Raw genomic sequence first — 21,548 nt, 5'->3', positions numbered from 1 at the left:
AAAACACATGCCTTCTGATTCCCTGCGTGGCATGTGTTAGTCTTAGGTCTTGCTGACAGGTTTCTCCAAACTGCACAACTTTTTTTCAGCCTTAGAGAACATTTTAAATAACCAGGATGACTTCCCTTTATCTGCAACTCTGAAGCAGCAATAAATTGCCAGGCAGGGTTGCATTGGGAGCCCCGCGTTATGGGGCAAGGCAGGGACCAGACTGTGACCCTGAGAGTCCCAGTTTGGTTCCTGCCCCCTGTGTTGCAGGGGTGAAGTAATCTGTTCCAGCTTTTTTGCTTACTTGCACCTCTACATCAGCTCTGGTTTTATGGCACATGGGGGCAGAGTCACAGCTCTGCCCAGGCCCTGCCAATCTGCATGTGAGAGGGACAAGCAGCCTGATGGTAGCTCCCTTCTTCTTCCTTTGCACAGGGTCCAGTGATGTGGGTAGCCTGCGCATGGGCATAAAGCGGACCTCAGAACCCAGTAGTTCCCTGTGTTGGTATGCAGCAGGGTTCAGATTGCCTGCTTCTAATATTAAAGGATAGGGCCAAAAAAGTGGGGAGGGGTGCCTTGCATGGCCTGTAAAACATATGTTCAAAATTCTGTCTCATGGAGCTGCTTTAAATTATTCATTTTTAATGCCTGGAGGGGCCTCTAAAATGTTGACTACAGAGAAACAGTCTTCCCACTGTGGAGACTGCTATAAAATACCAGATACATAAATATATAGATATACATCTCTTGTGCCAGACAGTGCCTCTGAATTTTAAATATAAAGCAAAGAGCCAGATCCCCAGCTGGTGTGGCTCCATTGAAATCAATAGAACTATGTCTATTCACCCTAGCTGAAAAGCTGGCCTGAAGTTTAGAACAGACCAGACGGTCTCCATATAGGATAAAAATATCACGGCTTCCATGGTTGGAACAAGCCACCTTGTATGCACCGAGCTCTTGAAGAAATACTGTCTGTGGGACAAAAGCTGGATTATCTCCCAAAAAACAAATAAATGGGATTTGAACTGGGAAAATCCACAGCCTAAGGGGGATAAAGTTCCTCCATCTAGGATTTTATTCTGCAGTCATTGGCATGGTATCTGAGCCTCAGAGAATCTTTCCCACACACATACACATTGGGGTGCAACAGCACAGTTGTTAGTAGCATTCAGTAGAGTCATAGCAATGTAAAATTGTTGTAATGCAGTGTAGAGTTAATGCAGTGTAAACCTTGTGCCCAAATAAATTTGTTAGTCTCTAAGGTGCCAGAAGGTCTCCTCATTGTTTTTGCTGATACAGACTAACACGGCTACCCCTCTGAAACCTGTCAGCAGTGTAGAGAGAGAGCCCATACATCTACCTCTCCATAGGAGGAGTTTGGTCAGACCCACTGGCCACTCTCCCCAACATAACCCTCTCCCTACGCCTGTGTAAATTCAGTGGGTAGGTCTATACACTGCAATCAGGGATGTGACTGTAGTCTGTGCTGCTCCCCGTGCTGCTGTGGCTTCGCTGCTCTTATTATTCGAGCTCGCTAAACCAAAACAAGCTTGGGTATGTCTACACATACTGTAGTCACACCTCTGACTTCAGTGTAGACATGGGTGGCAGGTATAATAGGCCTGGGGAGGCTAAGCCTCCCCTAGGGTGACCAGATGTCCCGATTTTATAGGGACAGTCCCGATATTTAGGGCTTTTTCTTATATAGGCTCCTATTACCAGGGGCGGCTCCAGACACCAGCATGCCAAGTGAGTGCCTGGGGCGGCAAGCCACAGGAGGCGCTCTGCCAGTCGTCGCGAGGGCGGCTTGTAGGCTGCCTTTGGCGGCATGCCTGCGGAGGGTCCGCTGGTCCCGCAGCTTCAGCAGACCTCCCGCAGGCGTGCCGCCGAATCCGTGGGACCGGGGACCTCCCACAGGCAAGCCGCTGAAGCAGCCTGCCTGCCGTGCTTGGGGCGGCAAAATACCTAGAGCCACCCCTGCCTATTACCTCCCACCCCCGTCCCGATTTTTCACACTTGCTGTCTGGTCACCCGAGCCTCCCCTGGCGCAGCCATTGCTGCCTCGCCACCGGACACCTGGGTTGTGGTGGCACCTCCTCTTCCCCTCCCTGCTCTACCCCTTCCTTGAGGCCCCCATCGCCTGCTGCTGCTACCTGGTGAGTCTTCCGTCATGCAGACATACTCTAATTGAGCAGAATCAGGCTCTTCCTATTCTCTTTCTCATGGCACATCAAGTACTTGGCTTTGATTCTTTTCTCACTCACATTGATGTGAATCCGAAGACGGTCCATTGAAGTCAATGGAGCTATACTAGCACAAATGGGAGGAGAATGTCTATGATAGTGTTTCTTCTTTGAAACACTATCATAGACATTCTCCTCCCATTTGTCACTATAGGGTGACCAGATGTCCTGATTTTATAGGGACAGTCCCGATTTTGGGGTCTTCTTCTTATATAGGCTCCTATTACCCCCCACTCCCTGTCCCAATTTTTCACACTTGCTGTCTGGTCACCCTAGGTCACGACCATCCAGTGAGGTTTTCCTGCAGACTCTTCCCCTTTGCCTTAATGCACAGATTTCCTCCTAGTTTCTTAGTGGGAAATCTTTTCTTTGCTTGATTGTAAGTTGCTGGGGATAGGGACCATGTTGTCTCCTACACACTAAATAAATAACAACAGAAATAATACTACACCTTCAATAATACTAAATAAGAAGAGTAGTATTTCAGTTTCCCTTGCATCAGATTCATTACAAAGTTGGTTCTCCTTGGATCTCCAAAGGAACTTGCATCTCCTAATTTCTAGTTCTAGTGTGTGATCATCGAATCTGAGTTCTATAAAATAAATAAAACAAAACAAAAAATACAAAAAAAGAAAAGGAAAAATCTGTTCACTGAGAGACTGTTAAGACTGCAAAGTGAATGTTAAAGCTGTAGGTACAGATTATGGTGATCATATCATCCCAGAGTCCTACCTCTGTATTGGCTCCCCACTGAATGCACTGTCAGGTCTCTATGCTGATATTCCAAAGCCCTCCATGGATTGCCTCTTGCTACCAAAGTGAAAATCTCTCCCCGTCCCGTGACCCTGACAAGTCTGCTCCATCAGAAGAATGACACTGTCAGTCAATGAGGGGAACCTCCTCATGGAGCTGGGCCTAGACCGTGGCCTGTCTGCCGCAAGAAATAATTATGATCATGACTGCACCACAGTCAGAACTAGAAATAAGATTAATTTCTTCCATTAGCTTTCCCTCAATAACTTCTTTACAAACAGACTCACTCACACTACACCCACTCACCCACCCACATTTGCTAAGAAGCAAACAAAGAAAACTTTGCAAGAAACTAATCAAGCTAGCTTCCCTGGAGGGTAGGAAGGAAGAAAATGAGGGGAACATAAGAACTGATGGAATGGCTTGGATCCAAGGTCCCACTGGTCCAATATTCTGTCTCTGTCGGTGGTCGGGACCAGCTGCTTCAGAGGCAAGTGCAAGAAACCTTACAGGAGGCAGATGTGAGCTAATCTGTCCCTCATGAAGGTATGCAGTGTTGTTGTAGCTGTGTCCATCCCAGGACATTAGAGAGACAAGGAGGGTGAGGTGATATTTTTTATTGGATCAACTTCTGCTGGTGTGAGATACAAGCTTTCCAGCAACACAGAGCTCTTCTTCAGGTCTGGGAAACTTACTCAGTGCACAGCTACACTAGGGAGTTCACAGGCACAGCTGCATCAGTGCAGCTGCCCCTCTGCAAGCTCTCTAATGTAGCTGCTCTAAGCTGATGGGAGAGTTCTCATGTTGGATTAACTACTCCAGCCCCCATGAGCGGCAGAAGCTATGTCAGCAGGAGAAGCTGTCCACACCGGCACTTATGTCAGTGTAACTTATGTCGCTCCAGGGGTGCTTTACTCACACCCATGAGTGACATGAGTTACGCCGACATAAACTGTAGTGTATACATAGCCTCAGAGTGAATGCTTTTCACAAAACAATCACTCTATATCTGACCTAGCAGTCCTCATTCTCAAAGGAAACCCGCCCAACACTTTCAAAAGATGAGCCTGGGAGCTTAAATTCATAACTTTGCTAGACACTGGAAATCATGGACTGAATAGAGACTCTGGATTTATGACTTATTACAACAATCTATAACCCCCAACTTCTCTCCTCTTTCTTTTCTCCCTATGACTGGAGGGGTTTTAACAGGCCACTTCACCTTGAATGATCCCTTGAAATATGTGTTAACTACTTATGCTAAACAATCTGTTCCATCTTGTATTTAGCCATGACACTCTGAGGCCACTACAGATCTATATCGGTATAACTACATCTCTCAGGAGTGTGAAAAAGCCACATCGCTGAGTGACGTAATTATATTTACCTAATCCCTCATGTAGATAGTGCTATGTTGAGGGGACAGCTACTGCCCCTCAGGAAAGCTCTCCCATTGGCCTAGGAGCATCTTCACTCAAACGCCAATGTAGCATTTCCAGTGTAGACCTGTCCTGAGTTAATTTCCCAGACCTGAAGAAGAGCTCTGTTTAGCTTGAAAACTTGTCTCTCTCACCAACATTGTCTCTCTCATGAAGGTCTCATCCTAATCCCTAATAGTTAGCAGTTGGCTCAAGACCCAAAGTCTGAGGTAAGCCTGAGGTGAAAGAGATGTTTATTTCTGTTTAAACATACTTGGGAGATGGTAAGGTACAACAGTGATGGGGGGTATGGAAGTACCTAGAGAGATCATTATTTAAAAAAAACCACTTGCATTGTTTAAAAAATCACAGCACATGAACCAACAACAATTTCCAACTTCTTTTAATTCAGCCAGATCAATGCCATTTGTGTCCCCTGGGACACACAAAGGAATCTCTGTAGGAAAAACCTACCAAATTTCACTGTTCTAGTCCATTTTGATGCTAGACCCCATCAAAGGTAAATCACCAAAAAAATTCATAATTGGAAAAATATCTCTTTATATATATTATTTAAACTGCCCTCATTCTGAAAAAGGGCTGAACCATTTTTGCTCAAGCTTTCTTAAAAAAAGACAGTCACCGTCGGGCAGAGATGAGGCCTGGAAGATTTCTGTTCAAGTTGTGACAACTATAAGAGACTAAAAAGTGGGTTAGAATGGAAGCACTTAGGAAATCTTAACTATACAGGTGCTTGTACTCCAGATAAAATATATAAGACTCTGCATGTGTTTTTTTCACTGTAGCAGGGTGGCCTGTGAATGTGAGCTTTCTCTGAAGCATCTGTAGCAATCCAGTTGAGAGAGGCAGCATTGTCCAGTGGATAGGACACTGGACTGGAACTCAGGAGACCTGGACCTCCATTCCCTCAAACACTTAAGTATGTGCTTAACTTTACTATCACGATTATGTGACGGAGTGTATTAGATGTTTGCTTCCCCCTGTTGATCATTCCACTGCCTTGGCACCATGCCCCGAAGAAGGTGCCCTTTTTGGAGAAGAAGAACCATGAGTTCAGACCTCTAAAAGCTGCACAGAGCTGGCAGAACCAACAAGAATTGGTCCTCCTGTGGCTAGAAGGGCAAGGAGCAGGCAGAAGCCAATCAGGGTCCAGCAGGAAAGATAAAAAGTCCTGGCTGCTTCTTCTAGGGGCAAGTTCTGGATGGAGCTGGGATGGGGAGGATGGCTCTCCTGTTTTCACCCCAGAAACCCAGCCTGGCAGGGCCTGATTGCACCTTTTGTTTGGACTAGCAAAGGCCTGCTGTTTTGTTATGGAATTTAAAGTCCAGGTGGCCATCTTGAGTTAAATATCAATGTATTGCTATAAAATTAAGGCAAGCTCACTTCACAAGACACCCCTCTGGTGCAGGCAAGCCCATGACAGAGTAATTCCATTGATTTCAGTGGGGCTACTCCTGGTAGTAAAGGTAAATACATGAGTGTTTTTAGGATCAGGGCCCTGAATTTTATTTTTCGCTCCACCACTGAATTATTGCGTGACCTTGAGCAAGTCCCTTCACTTCTCTCTGTACCTCTCTTTCTTGTCCGTCCCGCTGTCCATCTTATTTATTTCAGCTGTAAGTTCTTTGGTGCAGAAACTCATGCCAGGGGCCTTGTGTCCCCAAGTCTCCTTTCCCCTCATTCCTGGAGTTCTGTGTTCCCCCCCCCGCCCATTCTATGGTCCTCCAACCCTCCTTTCCCTTTGCCAAGGGTTCTGTGTCCCCCCATGGTCTCTTCCTCCAGGCAGGTTTCTCCATTCTCCCCCACATGCCAGGGACTTTGTACCCCCAATTCCCCTCCCCCATCTGGTTTTCCATTTTCACTAAATCCGTGGGGTTCTGCTGCTGATGCCTAGAACAATCCATGATATTTTGATCAGATGTGGTGTTCAAAAGTTATCACTTTACAGACAAACGGAGAAAGGCCATCCAGTTGAGTGTAGCGCCTTACTAATTATGATTTGCTGGAAGGGTCTCTAGGGCATTCCAAAGAGTCTCTTGAGAAACTCTCCATCAAATTGAAGAAAAGTTGGGATGATTTCCCTGCATCTAATGGAGTTCATGCCATCTCTGGCTACTACTAAATCCATCCTCCCAGAGATGATTTATCCCTGGAGCTCATGAATAAGGCTAAGATTTTGTCATGGATTTTTTAGTAAAAGTCACGGACAGGTCATGGGCAATAAAGAAAAATTCACGGAAACTCATGACCTGTCCCTGACTTTTACTAAAAATATCCATGATAAAATGGGAAGGGGCTGGGCAGCTGTGGGGTGGCTGGGAGCTCCAGGGCCTGCACCACCCAAAGGGGCTCAGAGCTCCAGGGTCCCTGTGCCCGCTCCCTGATGGAGGGGAGCTATGGGGATCACCCTGCCGCTGCAATGGGGAGCTGCTGGGGGTCTCCCTGCCCCCCCAAGTGGCAGCCAAGGGCTGTGGGGGATCCCTGCTGCTGTGGCAGCCAGGAAGCTGCAGGGATCCCCCTGCTGCTGTGGCAGCTGGGAGCTGCAGGGATTCCCCTGCTTCCCATGGCAGCTTGGAGTGAGGGGTCCCACTGCCTCAGACAGTGGGGGTACCTCACATCTCCCTACCGCTGCAAGAGGCGGTGGGACCCTGCAGCTCCCAGACACTATGGGCTGAAGTCACGGAGGTCTCTGGAAGTCACGGATTCCGTGACTTCCGTTACCTCTGTGACAAAATCGTAGCCTTACTCATTAAACTATTAAAATTATGTCTTTTTTTTACTCTAGGAATGGACCAGATTGTAACATCTGTCAAGTATTTTCAAAAACATATCCTATAAGAGGGCCCCCCCAAACCTCTTAGAAAGCTTTCATCCTCACTCCATATTACATAAGTTGAGCACTGAGTTATATTATCAATACACTAAAGCTATGTCTACATGGTTCTGGAGTTCAGACTATGGGGAGCGGGGCGAACTGCTGCATACACTAGTGAGCTGCATAGTGTGCTACTGTACGATAGTTCATACCCCCATAGTCCAAACTGTGGAGCCATGTGCACAAGCCCTGAGTATATGTTAAAGGTCAAAGTATAGTGATTTCCACTAAAGCCTTTGTGTCTCTGAGTGTTGGGTCTTTCTTTGATTTGTGGGTATGAGAGAGTGCATTTACTTAAATGGGAAAACAAATAAACAGATTCAGTATCTCTCTTCTCTGTAGGCATGTGCTCCCCATTCCATAGACCATAGCAGACAGATTCTTAGTGGGAGCTCGTTAGAATATTAGCAACACATCAATGTAGCTTGTGGAGCTGGTTTCCTCAGTAACCCTTTTGGAGGGTTCTACCTTGAGCACGGTCCAGTTTTGAATCTCATCGAGGGTACAATAATCTGGATCTGGGATGATGCTGTGCAAGGAGTGTATGTGGATTTGCCTACATGGGAAAAATTCTAACAGTTATACCAGTATCTTACACCAATATAGTTATGCCAGCATAACTTCCCAGGTGGACGCTTTTATTCTAAAATAAGAGTAACTTTTTGTCCACTTTAATTTATGCTACACCAAAAAAAGCTCCCTTCACTGGAATAAGAGTGTCCACGTGGGGAGTTATACTGGCACAACTATAGCCAATTAAATTAATAATTTAGCTTATGTTGGTATAGCTCTCCCATGCAGACAAGCCCTATGTCCAGTAGTGAGCTGGAGCCGGTTCCCACAGGTTCCCAAGAACCGGTTGCTAAAATTAGACCTCCGTGGAGAACTGGCTGTTAAAGGACCAGGGAGTGGGCAAAGAACTCCGGTCCGCGGGCTGGACCAGCCTGTTGCTCCCAGAATTCCCAGCTGGGGAGGCTGAGGCTCCCCTGGCCCTTCCTCTGCTTTCCCCCAGCTGCCGCAGGGCCAGCCGCCGGCACCAGCTGGGCAGCTCAGCTGAGCTCCTGAGTCGTCCTGCTGCTTTGAGCTGCCAGCAAGGTAAGAGGGGAGGGGGCTGCAAGCGCTAGGGTTGCCGAGGGGGCAAGTGGGGCAATTTGCCCCAGGCCCTGCAGGGGCCCCTGGCCCCACAGGTATGTTTCCCCCTGCCCTAGCCCCCCCCTTAAATCAGAACTTTTTATAGGGAACCGGTTGTTAAGATTTTGGCAGCTCATCACTGCCTATGTCTATCAAGTTTTGGTTTCTGGTCTCTTAGGGTGCAATTCACAAAGGTATTTAGGTGCCTAACTCCCCCTGAAATGAAATGTTGGCACTGCAGAGCTTAAATAGTCACTGGGTCAGAGAAAGAGAGAATGACTGTAGCTTGGTGGTTAGAACACTCATGTGGAACATGGGAGACCCAGCGTCCAGTCCCCTTGCTCTAACTACTTGCTAGTGATCCATAGTAGAACAACTTCAACAGAAAAGGTTGAGGGAGCCCCGCAGTGGGTAGTACACTCTCTCCAGAGAGGTAGGAGATCACCTCTTCAATCTTTTCTTCTCCTTCAAGCAGAGGGTAGAGGAATTGAACCCAGGTCTCTGACATCCCAGGGGAGGGCTCTAACTAACTAGTAGGCAACAAATTATAACACTGGCACCACTATCTCCTTTGGCCATTTTGCATGGAACAATGTATGCACCAAATTTGTTTGTGCAAGAAACTACTTCGGCAGTAAGTCACCTGACTCCAGGAGATGTGTACACATTTGTGGATCACTAGCAGAGCTAGGCATCTGCTTGCAGCCCATATTTAGGCACCAATCTCCATGACAGAGGCAGAGATTAGCACTCATCCTGGTCATTGGCCTCTCCCACTGGTTAGATAAGGCAGCTCCTCCCACCCCCCATCTAGTGTGCTGGCTTTTGTGGATTGCATTCTCAGGCACTAGTCTCTCTACCCTTTCATTGTATACCCTTTCTAGTCTTTCTACCCTTTCATTGCACCTAACTCAAGCTTTGTGGACCTCAGTGTATTTCAGTGATTTTTTTCTAAGCACCTAAAAGCTCAGCATTGCAATGCCAGTCTGGACTTAGGAAGACATGTCTCCCATTGGCATGTTATTATATAATACAATTGTCCTTTCATGGAGGTATTTCCACTCCGGTGAAGCACTTGGACACCATTAGAGACCTTTTACTAGACTAGATAGAGCACTGGTTTGACCTGGGGTGGTATAATTTGTCCCTTTCTACTCAGGGGCAATTGATGAATCCCAGACTTCACGCTCACATAGTAAAGTCAGCTGCATATGTTGTTAAATAGTTTTAGCAGTAGCTTTATCAATTGAATGTGTCCAGGGGGTTCTTTAATGATGTAGTATTCTTTTTAATTCTTGCAATATTTTATAGCCCTCTTAAAACTGCCTGATGCTTTTATTGAGAGGCCATAGTACATATAATTTACAGTGTCCTCTATTTCTGTGTCAGCAAAGTAGAGTTTCAATTTTGAATTCCTTTTCTAAAAGGCCAGGATTTTTTTTTCTCTTTTCCAGCATGACCTCCATGGGCCATGTGTTGCAGTAGGTCTCTAATAGGTATAGATTCTTTGCAAGCTGTCTTGGGTGGGCGATAATCTAACGAGGTCATCTGTTTATAGCAGGCATTTTATCTCAGAATCATTTAGTGGGATCCTGAGTTTGATGTCTGCTCCAGCAGAGGAGGTAGGTCACTGATTTATATGTTGGAATGGGTACAGTATTAAGCCTGCACTCCTGTCTTACTCTTCAATCAGGAAAGAAGAGTATCAGTTTGTATGCTGTTTATTTCTTATCATACAGTTAACGAATTGATACAGAGCCAATTATGTTGTACTAGTTGTTAGCAGTCCACTCTGACTGGCTGTGACTATTAATTTCTGTACCTGCAGTGTACACATTCGACCTTGATCGTTTCAAGTAAAAACAGATGAATAGAGACCATAGATTACTTGGATTTTCCCATATAGGAGGCCTCATCCCCCCAAAAGAGTTTAATTTATTGTTTGTAAATTGTTAGATTCATAATATTTGTTGATCTCTGATGAAAAGTCCAAAGCTCAAATACTTTTTCTGTACTTGGCATGAAGAATAAATGTCCCAAATTTCAAGACTCTAGCTCAGTGGGATACTTGAAAAGTTGAAATTCCAGAAGAAAGACTAATGGAATTCACCTGTGGAATTCTTTGCTATATAAAACTACACCTCTTCCCCGATATAACGTGATCCAAAATAACACAAATTCGGATATAACGCGGTAAAATAGAGCTCTGGGGAGGCGGGGCTGCATGCTCCGGCGGATCAAAGCAAGTTCATTATAACTTGCTTTCACCTATAACGCAGTAAGATTTTTTGGCTCCCAAGGACAGCGTTATATCGGGGTAGAGGTGTACATTGAGGCTGAGAGCTCAAAAAAGAATTATACATTTTATGTGGGTAATGTGAACATCCCATGGTACCTCTGATAAAAACTATAAGGGATATAAACCCTTATTTTCAGGACATAGGCAACCACTAACTGATAAGGTTAAGATGAAACTTTCCCTGTGTCCATAACCATCCACTACAGAGTTTCTAGCACCTACTTTTGGCCACTTTCAGAGACAGGACCAGATGCACCACTGATCTGATGTGGTATGGCCATCCATATGTTCCTATGACTAGTGTGGGCTCAGTCAGCCCCTGCTACACCCAGGAGAGCTGTCAGACTTGGAGGGAAGGGTTGAGGCTGGGACAGCTGAGCACAGTCGGTGGCAGTCCAGCGAGGAGAGCAAACATCTAATCCTCAGCACCTGGAGAAGGGCTGGTTGAAAGCAAGAGCTCCTTGGACCACTGCTGCTTGACAGCCCCTGCCCAGGAAGGGACAGCTGGATGTTGATCCCCTTTTAGTCGGACTATTGTTCTAGATTAGCCTTGACCCCGGTTGGGGCCACAGCCCACCAAAGCCCTCTTAAGAAAGGGAACCTGACCACACCTGTGGGGAGGTTCATCTATGTTCATTTCTTTGTGGGTTTGTTGACAACCCCTGAAGGAGCAGAATGCCCGGGTCTCAGCCTCTCACCGCTGGAGTGGACTGGACTGAGGTGGTGAAACGCCTGTATGCTGCAGACCACAGACTGCGTGAGTGAATCCTGGGCAGTAATAGTGCAGGTCACTGTCACAAACATTGGCATTACAGCAGATGTTTCCCCACTGTTTCTAGTCTGTAGCAGCTTTAGGTTCAGGCAGAGACAAAGTAAGGCAGAATTTAGGCTCCTAAGTCACTGGGGTTCGGAAATGTTTGTCCATAGGTGTCCGGCTCCTGGCACCTAATGTCACTTTGAAAATCCCAGTCCAAACACTTTTGTTAACATCTAGAAAGCTGGGCACATGCCTCTCCATGCTTATAAAGAGGGGAGCGCTATGGCCAGCAGTTCTCCATGCAGGGAAGGATTTGACTTGCTTGTGCTGGGAGGGTAGCGAGGGGGGGCAGATTCTGTCCTCTTCTTGCTTATGTTTCTCTCTCTCTCTCTGTACTTCATTTCCTTTGCCCACCCAGGTTTCCAGGTGTTACTCACTGAAGTTAATCTCTTGTCTGTACTCCCGATTCCTGGTGTGTGTCCCTCGCTTTCCCGGGTGCTTTGGGTTTGTACAACACCATGAAGTACTGGTGTGTCCCATAAGTATTCCCATACTTACACTCTCTGCAGCTGCCGCTTTTCTCTTCCCCACCAACACGGTCTCTTTTCCTCTCCTTTTCTTGTTGTCTGCGGCGCCGCCACACTAGGGTGACCAGCTAGCAAGTGTGAAAAATTGGGATGGGGGTAATAGGAGCCTATATAACAAAAAGACCCCAAAATCGGGACTGTCCCTATAAAATCGGGACATCTGGTCACCCTACTCCACACCCTTCTGTGCCCCTGCATCTCCTTCTTTCTTTCACGCTCCCTCTCCTTGGCGCTCACTTTTCAGAGGGGTAGCGCTGTTAGTCTGTATCAGCAGAAACAAGGACGCATCCTTGTGGCACGTTAGAGACTAACACGTTTATTTGGGCACAAGCTCCCGTGGGCTCGGACCCACTTCCAGAGCTGCCTGGACTGGCAAATGCAGCAGGCAGGTATAAAGACACAGCACATGCAAAGAGGGGAGTTACCTCTCATACCCCCTCCTCGGTCTCTGGCGCTCGCTCTTTCGGAGCCTCCCACTTTCCGCTTCTTTCTCTCTCTTTCCCTCTCCCCTTCCCCCGCTTCCATCCGCTCCCTGTGCCGCCCCCTCGCTGGTTCTTCTCCCCCCCGTCGCTCCTTTTCTCCCCGTGCTGCCTCCCCTCCCTCTCACACTCTGGCTCAGGCTGAGGAGGAGCCGCCGCCGTGTTTAGCGCTGTCTAATCCACGTGGCTCTGGAGGCGCTATATTAGGTGCGCAGGAAGCCCTGCCGGGGAGAAGCCAAACTGGGGAGGAGGCAGCGGCCGGAGCAGCGGCTCGCCAAGGCTCTACCCGCTCCCACGCGGGAGCTGCCTGCTCCGTGGCCGGCCGGGCGGCGGCTGCTGCTGCCCAGTCCCGCTGCTTGGGAGAGACAAAGGGAGACGCGGAGGGAAGAGGCGGCGGCGGCGGCGCTGGGATCCGCTGCGAGCGCCGAGGAGCCCCCCAGGACCTGTGAGTGGCCGGTCGCTCGCCCTGCCCCGGGAGGGGCCCCGTCCTCTGCTGGTGCGTGTCTCCGGTGAGCCGCTGGGACCCGCAGCCCCTACGGGGCGAGGGGGATCCCGGGGCAAGATGGGGAGAGTCCGAGCGGGGGAAAGGCGCAGGGGCTTGGGGGTGGCACCCGGGGGCGCAGGGGCTTGGAGGGCGCAGGGGCTTGGGGGTGGCACCGGCGGGGCAGAAGGATCCCGGAGCAGGAGACGCGTTGGCAGAGGACAGGGCAGGGCAGCCCCGATGGGACAGGAGGGCAGCCCGGGGCGGCGGGCTCGCTCTGCGCTCCCAGGCGCCCTTGTCTGCCCGACCCTTGCTGGGGCAGGGCCGGCAGGAGCCCGCGGGGAATCCCCGCTAGCTGCCCGACTCCGGTAACGTGCCAGAGACGCGGCTCCGGCTGCCCGCACGCCTCTCATCCCGGGGGCTGCGGGTGGCCAAGCCTGCGGGGATCTCGCTGGCGCCCCGTGACTTTGCCTGTAGCTCGGGGCCGCTCCCCGGGTCCCCCAGCTTGTGTGTGGGGCTGGGGCTGAACCAGCCCCCGGCCGGCACCGGTTGCCAGCTGGATCCCGAGCCCCCTGCTCCATGGAGCAAGGGACGGGGCTGTGCGCTTCTCCCAGCGCAGCGCCTCGCCCGCCGCGGGCTGCCCCCTCGCTCCCATCCCTCCTTCCTCATCCTTCGCAGCGGCCCCCTGCTCTCCCTCGCCTGCAGACTGGCCGGAGCCTGGCAGCAGCCGCTCAGCTAGGGAGGAGGAGAAGCTGGTCCTCCGAGGGGCTCTGGTTTTGATCACTGCCGGCTGCTCAGCGTCAGGCAGAGGGGAAATGAGAAAAGTAATTCAACTCCCTGTGGCTTTGCCCTCCGGGGACTCGAGAGACCCAGGGCACTCGCCTCTTGAGCCATCCAGACGCGGTGTAGCCTGGCAGGCTGTTCGCTCGGTTTGGTTTGGCCTTTTCTGAAAACTTGCCCAGGAAGAACTTTTTTTGTTTGTTTGCTCCGTGTCTGTAAATCCTCTGCCGGACTGTGCGTGAGCTGTGCATTATTCCCCCTGCTCCTTCCAAAAAAGCTTTCTTAAAAGACGCCCACTTTGAGTCAGAGGGAAGCACGCCAGGGCTCTGCAGTTGTTAATCCAGCAAGGAAGTTTTGAAAATGTTGGCAGATTGCGCCCCGGCCTCTCGCTGAGCAGATGGTTGCACTGGTGGCTGTCGATACGGATAAATTAATAAAGGGACTTCTCGTGTTTATTTGGATGATCAGCAGCTCTTTCTGGTCACAGCTCTCTGGCATAAATTCTGCAGCATCCGCTGCAGGGCACAAGTTAACCTTGGGTTTCAATAGGAAATTCCCCTCCAACTGATTTCAGAGGGGTAGCCTGTGTTAGTCTGTATCAGCAAAAACAAGGAGGAGTCCTTGTGGTACCTTGGAGACTAGCAAATTTATTTGGACGTAAGCTTTCCTGGGCTAAAACCCACTTCATCAGATGTATTTTTCACTCCATGCATCTGATGAAGTGGGTTTTAGCCCACGAGAGCTTATGCCCAAATAAATTTGTTAGTCTCTAAGGTGCCACAAGGACTCCTCATTGTTTTTTCTCTCTGACTAAGAGGACACTGGTGTTGGGAGGCTGTTTAGAAGTCTGTTTGGCTTTGTTTCTCTGTTTTTTCCACACCCAGTGAATAAGTGTTTCAAACTTATCTGACACTTAATGCGCCCCCCACTCAAGAGAGATTCACCCTGGTGCATTTGCTAAGGTTAAATAGATTGCGCAGTATAGTGCCCCCTGTCGGTTGCCAGACTCATTGCTCTGCAAAAGCTCTTTATTTGGGGGCTGGGGAAGGGGGATTGTGTCTCTAAAAGTTATGCTACTGGTAGAAGTGACTGCATAATTCAGGGTTTGTCAGCCTTTCTGCTGTAAACGATTATTTCTGGGTGAAAACTGGCATACAAATATGAGCACTGTTTCTCTACTGAATTTTTATGGGAGGGAAAAGGATCAGGCATTTTCCTGTTATAAAGCTAACAGTCTTTATGCTCTTAGGTGCCTGATCCTAGGCTCAAGACTCTCACTGACTTGATACCTTGTACAATCGGTTACTGAAGACCATAGAGTATTTTGGGATTCCTTGTGGGGGGAAAAGTAGTATAAATTCAAGTTAACTATACTAACTCAAACGGTTTTCACTTACAAATGGAATTTGGCACACAATTAGTAACATGAAGTAAAAATAATTAATGTCAAAGGTTAACAATTCGCCTGTTCTGCATGTTTTATTACTAGAACCAAGATTTTGTCATAGATATTTTTAGTAAGTCACAGACAGGTCATGGGCGATAAAGGAAAATTCAGGGATGCTCGTGACCTGGTTTACACTGGGGGGCGGGGGGTGTTCAATCTAAGATATGCAACTTCAGCTACGAGAATAGCGTAGCTGAAGTTGACGTATCTTAGACTGAATTAAAATTACTTACTTTGCGTCCTCGCGGTGCTGGATCGGCGGCCGCGGCTCCTCCGTCGACTTTGCTTCTGCTTCTCGCACTGCTGAAGTTCAGCAGTCGATGGGAGAGTTATCAGGGATCGATTTATCATGTCTACACTACACACGATAAATCGATCCCCAATAGATCAATCGCTACCCGCTGATCTGGGTACGACGTAGACGTACCCCTTGACTTTTACTAAAAATATCCATGACAAAAGGGGGAGCTGCAGACAGGGGCGGCTCTAGACAGTAGGCTGCCCCAAGCAGCGCGGAGCGCTGCGCCGCCCTTCCCCGGTCCCGCGGCGGGTCCCCTCTTCCCGCCCTTCCCCTCTTCCCGCGGCTCCGGTGGAGCTCCCGCCGGCATGCCGGCGGCAGGTCCACCGGAGCCCGGGACCAGCGGACCTGCCGCAGTCATGCCTGCGGGAGCTCAACCGGAGCCGCGGGAAGACGGGACCCGCCGCAGTCATGCCTGCGGCAGGTCCGCTCGTCCAGGGCTCCGGTGGACCTGCCGAAGGCATGCCGGCGGGAGCTCCACCGGAGCCAAATGCCGCCCCCCAGGAAACGGCCGCCCCAAGCGCCTGCTTGGCGCGCTGGTGTCTAGAGCCGCCCCTGGCTGCAGAGTCTCCACACTGTGGTGGCAGCTGTGGGGGCCCTGGTTCAGAGCTCTGGGGGTCCCCCACTGCCCTTGGCAGCTTAGAGGTCCAGGGGGCCCATCTGTCTATGACCGCCGGGGGTGGTGAGGAAACCTTGCAGCTCCCAGCTGCCATAAGTCACGGAGGTCTCTGGAAGTTATGGATTCCATACCCTCCATGATAAAAGGAATAGCTCAGTGGTTTGAGCATTGGCCTGCTAAACCCAGGGTTGTTAGCTCAATCCTTGAGGGGGGGGGTCACTTATGGATCTGGGGCAAAATTTGTACTTAGTCCTGCTAGTGAAGTCAAATGTCTGGACTTGATGACTTTTCAGGGTCCCTTCCAGTTCTATGAGATAGGTATATCTCCATATGTTTATGGAGAGGGATGGCTCAGTGGTTTGTGCACTAGCCTGCTAAACCCAGGATTGTGAGTTCAATCCTTAAGGGGGCCATTTAGGGATCTGGGGCAAAAATCTGTCTGGGGATTGGTCCTGCTTTGAGCAGGGGGTTGGATTAGATGACTTCCTGAGGTCCTTTCCAACCCTGATATTCTATTCTAAAATCACAGCCTTATTTTTTACATGTGTTTGAGATTCTTTCCTACAATGAGCACATGTTCCAAATCCTTAACAAGACCAGTTCTAGTCTTGGCATACATTAAAACAAATGAAAGTATAAAAAATACATTCATACATATTTATTTGATAGAAATCTTGTGTGTGAGTCTAATATGCATTTTAAAGAAATATGTGTGCATATGTACCATATATATTGAAATTACTCATGTTCATATAATACACTCTTAAAAGTCTAAATTATATATTTGCCTACAGGCTGTCATACTGTCTGGAGTGGTTTGTCTGAGTGCCAACCTCAGTGCAGACTGTCAAAAAGCAAGGCAGACTCCCAAAGCTGGCTGTATGTTTTATGAGATTTCACCAGTCTGGTAACAAATGTGAACACCTATAACAGTCTTACCATGGATCCACTACCAGTCCCCTTGCGTATTCCAGTCTAGCGAGAGACTAGTCGCTTACTCCAGGTCAATTTGTACCTCAGATCTCATGGCAAAGACAACGTTTGTAGCCAATCCTATAGTAAACCAACTAAGGATTTATTAACTAGGAAAAAGAAATGAGTTATTTACAGGTTAAAGCAGGCAACATATACACACAAATGAGTACAGTCTATGGTTTTAAAAGATGACTGAATCTATCAGCAATTATTGTCTTGTAGAGCTAACCAGGTTGACCCTGGGGATCTCTGCTTTCGTTCCAGAGCTTCAGCCCTATGATAGTCCAAAGAACAAAGAGATGGAAGAATTTTCATATCAGATATCTTTATTTCCTTCTTCCAGAATTCAAGCTGATTGAATGAGTTTTCTGGCACATAACACCTTTATGGCCCAGTCTTTGTGTCGAGATGTTTCTCAGTGTTCCACTTAGACCTTGTCTACAGTACAGATTACTTCAGTATAACCTGCATCACTCAGGGTTGTGATTAATCCAACCACCTGAGCAAAATAAGTATATTGACCTAAGCGCTGGTGTGGACAGCACTATGTTGGCGGGAGAGCTTCTCCTGCAGACATAGCTACCGTCTCTCGCGGAGGCAGGAGTTATTAACCTGACGGGAGAGCTCTCTTGTGTCGGCTTAGAGCATCTTCACCAGAAGCACTGTAAGTGCTCTAGTGTAGATATAGTGTTAGTTCTTATAGTCTTTCTTGTTGGGCGGGAGAACCACTCCTCCTAGTTGGGCTCACAAGTTCACAGGAGGCATTTTTACAGTTGTAAAGCAAAACTTACGTATTACCTTGTAGCATGGGGTACAAACATTACAAGTACAATTAACACATGCAGCAACTTAGAAGCATTTTATAGAGTCTAAACACCTCTTTACAAGTCACACCTATCTTAAACAATACTAACATACAGGTGAGCTGGTCTGGTTTCCAGCTATGAGTGTGTCAGTGCTCAGCTGATGCCTACAGCCTTGCCAAGGGAAGTCTGGTCTACCAGTGTCACATAGGACGCACATTTTAAAGGGGGGGAAAAAACCTAATTGTAGATTAGAGAGAGAGATTGGAAGGGTGAGAAATCTCTAATTTTTTTAGTCAATTTTTATAAGCTCTAAAATTCTCTTTAAAAGGGAAAATAACTTGGAATTTCTTATCATTTTTTTTCCCCGCTGAAGTTTAAAGATGGACACTTTATCTGTGATCCCATACTGGGCTCCTTTATATTAGTGTTTGTACAAAATGATGCAAGTTAAAAATGAAGAGTCACCTTTAGCTGCACATTTCCTGCCTCCTGGGGGTGTGCCTTCTGGGGGCTGATTCTTTTTTGTATTTTATTTGCATATCTGTAACTGAGTGGGTGGCTTTGCATTAAGCATCTGCTTTGAAAAACTGTACCTGAAATATCTACTTGCGACTAGCCCGCGTCAGCCCATGTCTACTGAGGTAGATAAACTGAACCCTACCCAGTTTATAGGACCTGATCCAACACTTGGTGAAATTGGTGAGTCATGAGCAATGTTGTGTTGTCTCTATGGAACCATGGCGACACTAGACGAGTCTTGGTGTACTTTGCCAAACCTTCCCCCAGACACACACTATTGTGCTTTTGGCTGTCTGGCCGCAGAAATGGCTACACTAGAGTCCTCTCTACTCTGGCCTGGAAACTTAAGTGTTTAAACAAAAATGTAAACAGTTTGGCTGGGCATTGACAATGGGGGAGAGAGGAGAGAAGAAGGAAGTGTGAGTGGCACAGTCTTAGATGTGGCACAGTCTACAGCTGAGCTTCACTGAGATGCGGGTGGTTTTCCTCTTTTTACAGCAAGATAACAGACGTGCAATAGCTATTCTGTAAAATCCTGAGGGGAGACAAGACACTGGTAGCTTTCACCAAGAGGTTGCACTACACTGCTTATCCCCCACCCCCAGTTTGCCTAATTTACCCTGGGCACTACAGCTGGATAACTGCGAGGCCTTGGTTATCTTGCTGTATTTAGAAAAAACAAAACCCTGTTTGTTTCAGCGAAGACATACTGTCTCTGTGGGGAAGTTATTCTGGAATAATGTAGGGTGTGACTTTACAGCACTGTGGTTATTTGGAGTATCGCTTCTTATTCTGGAATAAGCGTGTCCACATGGGGAGTTATTGTGGAATAGGGTAGACAGCTTCCCTGTGTAGACATCCCCAAAGCCATATAGCCAGTTTTTACTGGGAGGTAAACTTGGCATGGTCAGCCGTGGGTGAGGAAGTAGCGCTGCCTCACCTAGCTACCTCAAGGTCAACACAAGTGATAATTCAGGATTTTACAGTGAGAACTATCACAGGTTAGTTACTGCAGTGTTTAAAATAAAACACCTTTGTGATCCACGCAGCTGGTGAAACCCCGCATAAAGGGATACAAGTTAAAAACAAACAACCCTCCCTCCATCTGAATCTGTTTTACCTTGCTGCTCTGAGTAGCCTCTAAGATCACTATGAGAGAGATTAGAGTGGGGAAATGTAGTTCTTTTTGGTTCATGCACTTTGTGCTTTTGACAACACTTTGTGCTTAGTCAGTTTAACTGCTTCCTCTGTGGAATAAGTTTTCCCAGCGGCCTGTGCGTTTTTCTCCACACACCAACAGGGGAGAAGAACACCTAATGTTATTACCATAAAAATTGGCAGGGGGACTTGAGGAGTCCAGTGTTAGTGCCTGAAACTACTTTAAAGTATCTTTTTTTTTTTTTAGAAAACCCACTGTATTAATAGTGTTTACATATGGTTCTATCCATTTCTCCTTTCTTACTGTAGTGTAAATCAGGAAGACATCATGATAAGTTCATGGAGGATAGGTCAACCAATGGTTATTAACTAGGATGGGCAGGGATGGTGTCCCTAGCCTCTGTTTGCCAGAATCTGGGAATGGGCGACGGGATGGATCACTTGATGATTACCTGTTCTGTTCATTCCCTCTGGGGCACCTGGCACTGGCCACTGTCAGAAGACAGGATACTGGGCTTGATGGATCTTTGGCCTGACCTAGTAGGGCCATTCTTATGTTCTTATTGAAGTTGGCAGACATTTCTGTAAAACTGGTGTAAGGGAGAAAAGAAAATAAGCCTTCTAGTTCTAGGGTAGCATAGACAGAACCTCCATCTTGCAGTTAGTAAGACACTCTGAGATAAAAGGTGCTACATAAAGATAAAATTAGCTGCATTTAGTAACAGTCATCTTTCCTGATGTTTCAGTTGGTCATTTTGTACACACTGTGTTTCAGGTACTGAGTAGTTTCAGAGACCGCGCTGAAGTAGAAATGTTCCCTTTAAAGATAAGAAAATGCTAGCAAGTTTACCTCTCAGTTGCAAACATTTAACATGCTGTTAACTTTGCCACTTGCTAGAGTCTTTGACAACAATCTCTTTGGAGAACTATGAATACATTTTATTTTCTTGTTCCCAGTTCTGTAAAATTGTTTGTTTTTTAATCTTTATGCCCTCACTGGTATTGAGGGAAACTTTCTTTTGGCCACATCTTACTTCCATTTGCTCCTCTCTGCACCTTTGTAGTAGGAAGAAGAATTGATCCAAGGCTGCAGTCCTTGGTAGCACAGAGGGTAGATGGAGCCGGCACAACCAACATGTAAAAAGCAGCGTGACAGCACAGACAGCAACAGCAAGAGGGAAATCTTGTCACCCAGCCCTCTCTTCGGTGGATATTTTCTCTGCTTTAACCTAAACGTTAAAAAAATAATCTATCTAATAAAGCGTGAGTGGTCAGATATTTAAGAAATTCATTTCTTAAATAGCATGATTGTTATTTAAGAAGGTATTTTCTAAGTTAGCAAAAGATTATGAATCTTGCAATAAAGAGTAAGTAGCTTTAAATTAGCTCATTTTCAGTTTTGCTTTAAAACTATTAATAACTGGACTAAGTTAAAAGGAAGTGAAGAGTCTTAATGCCTGCTAGGTTGCCCTCAAATGAATTTTTTTTTTTAAAAGCCATTCACAAAGGGGCCTGAGATGCATCTGGGGCTCTTACTTGAAACCCCCGAGAGGATGTGTGGTTTTGTGAAAGAATTACTATTGGACCCAATGCTTTCTTCTCTATTCCACAATTACAGACAATACAAGTCAAATTCAAACTGATTTAGTCAGTGGATTGGCAATTTAGCTCCATAATCCAAGGACCCATAACATCCTGGAGAGGACAATTTATTGCTAAAGAAAAGCAGTAATGATTTCTTCCAACCTGGGATACATTGATCTTTGTTGGAATTTATGCACTTCCTCGTTTTTCATTTCGTAATGTGATAAATAAGAGCTTTATCTGCCCCTGATTGAGGCATGTGTGTCTATATAACTTTCAAATTCTGAACCCAACATGCTTCCATGGTCCTAGATGCTAAGTCACAAAGAG

At 47.3% G+C, this 21,548-nt stretch overlaps 1 protein-coding gene across 6 annotated transcripts in view; it reads left to right on the top strand.

The window, feature by feature from the left end:
- The first annotated feature begins 12,708 nt into the window (after positions 1–12,708).
- ST3GAL1 (ST3 beta-galactoside alpha-2,3-sialyltransferase 1) overlaps positions 12,709–21,548 on the top strand; it is a 112,886-nt gene continuing 104,046 nt past the window's right edge. For 2 of the 6 annotated variants that reach the window (XM_039524975.1, XM_039524977.1), the window contains exon 1: positions 12,714–13,047. The gene's annotated coding sequence lies outside the window, so the exon portion shown is untranslated. Of the gene's footprint in view, positions 13,061–21,548 lie in introns of all 6 variants that reach the window. The other 4 variants (XM_039524980.1, XM_039524978.1, XM_039524976.1 and 1 more) reach the window with 4 other exon arrangements.

The sequence above is a fragment of the Mauremys reevesii genome, linkage group 2 (assembly GCF_016161935.1).
Source record: "Mauremys reevesii isolate NIE-2019 linkage group 2, ASM1616193v1, whole genome shotgun sequence".
Lineage (NCBI taxonomy): Eukaryota > Metazoa > Chordata > Testudines > Geoemydidae > Mauremys > Mauremys reevesii.
Note: the sequence above shows the minus strand (reverse complement) of the source record. Positions and strands in the feature narration are given on the sequence as shown.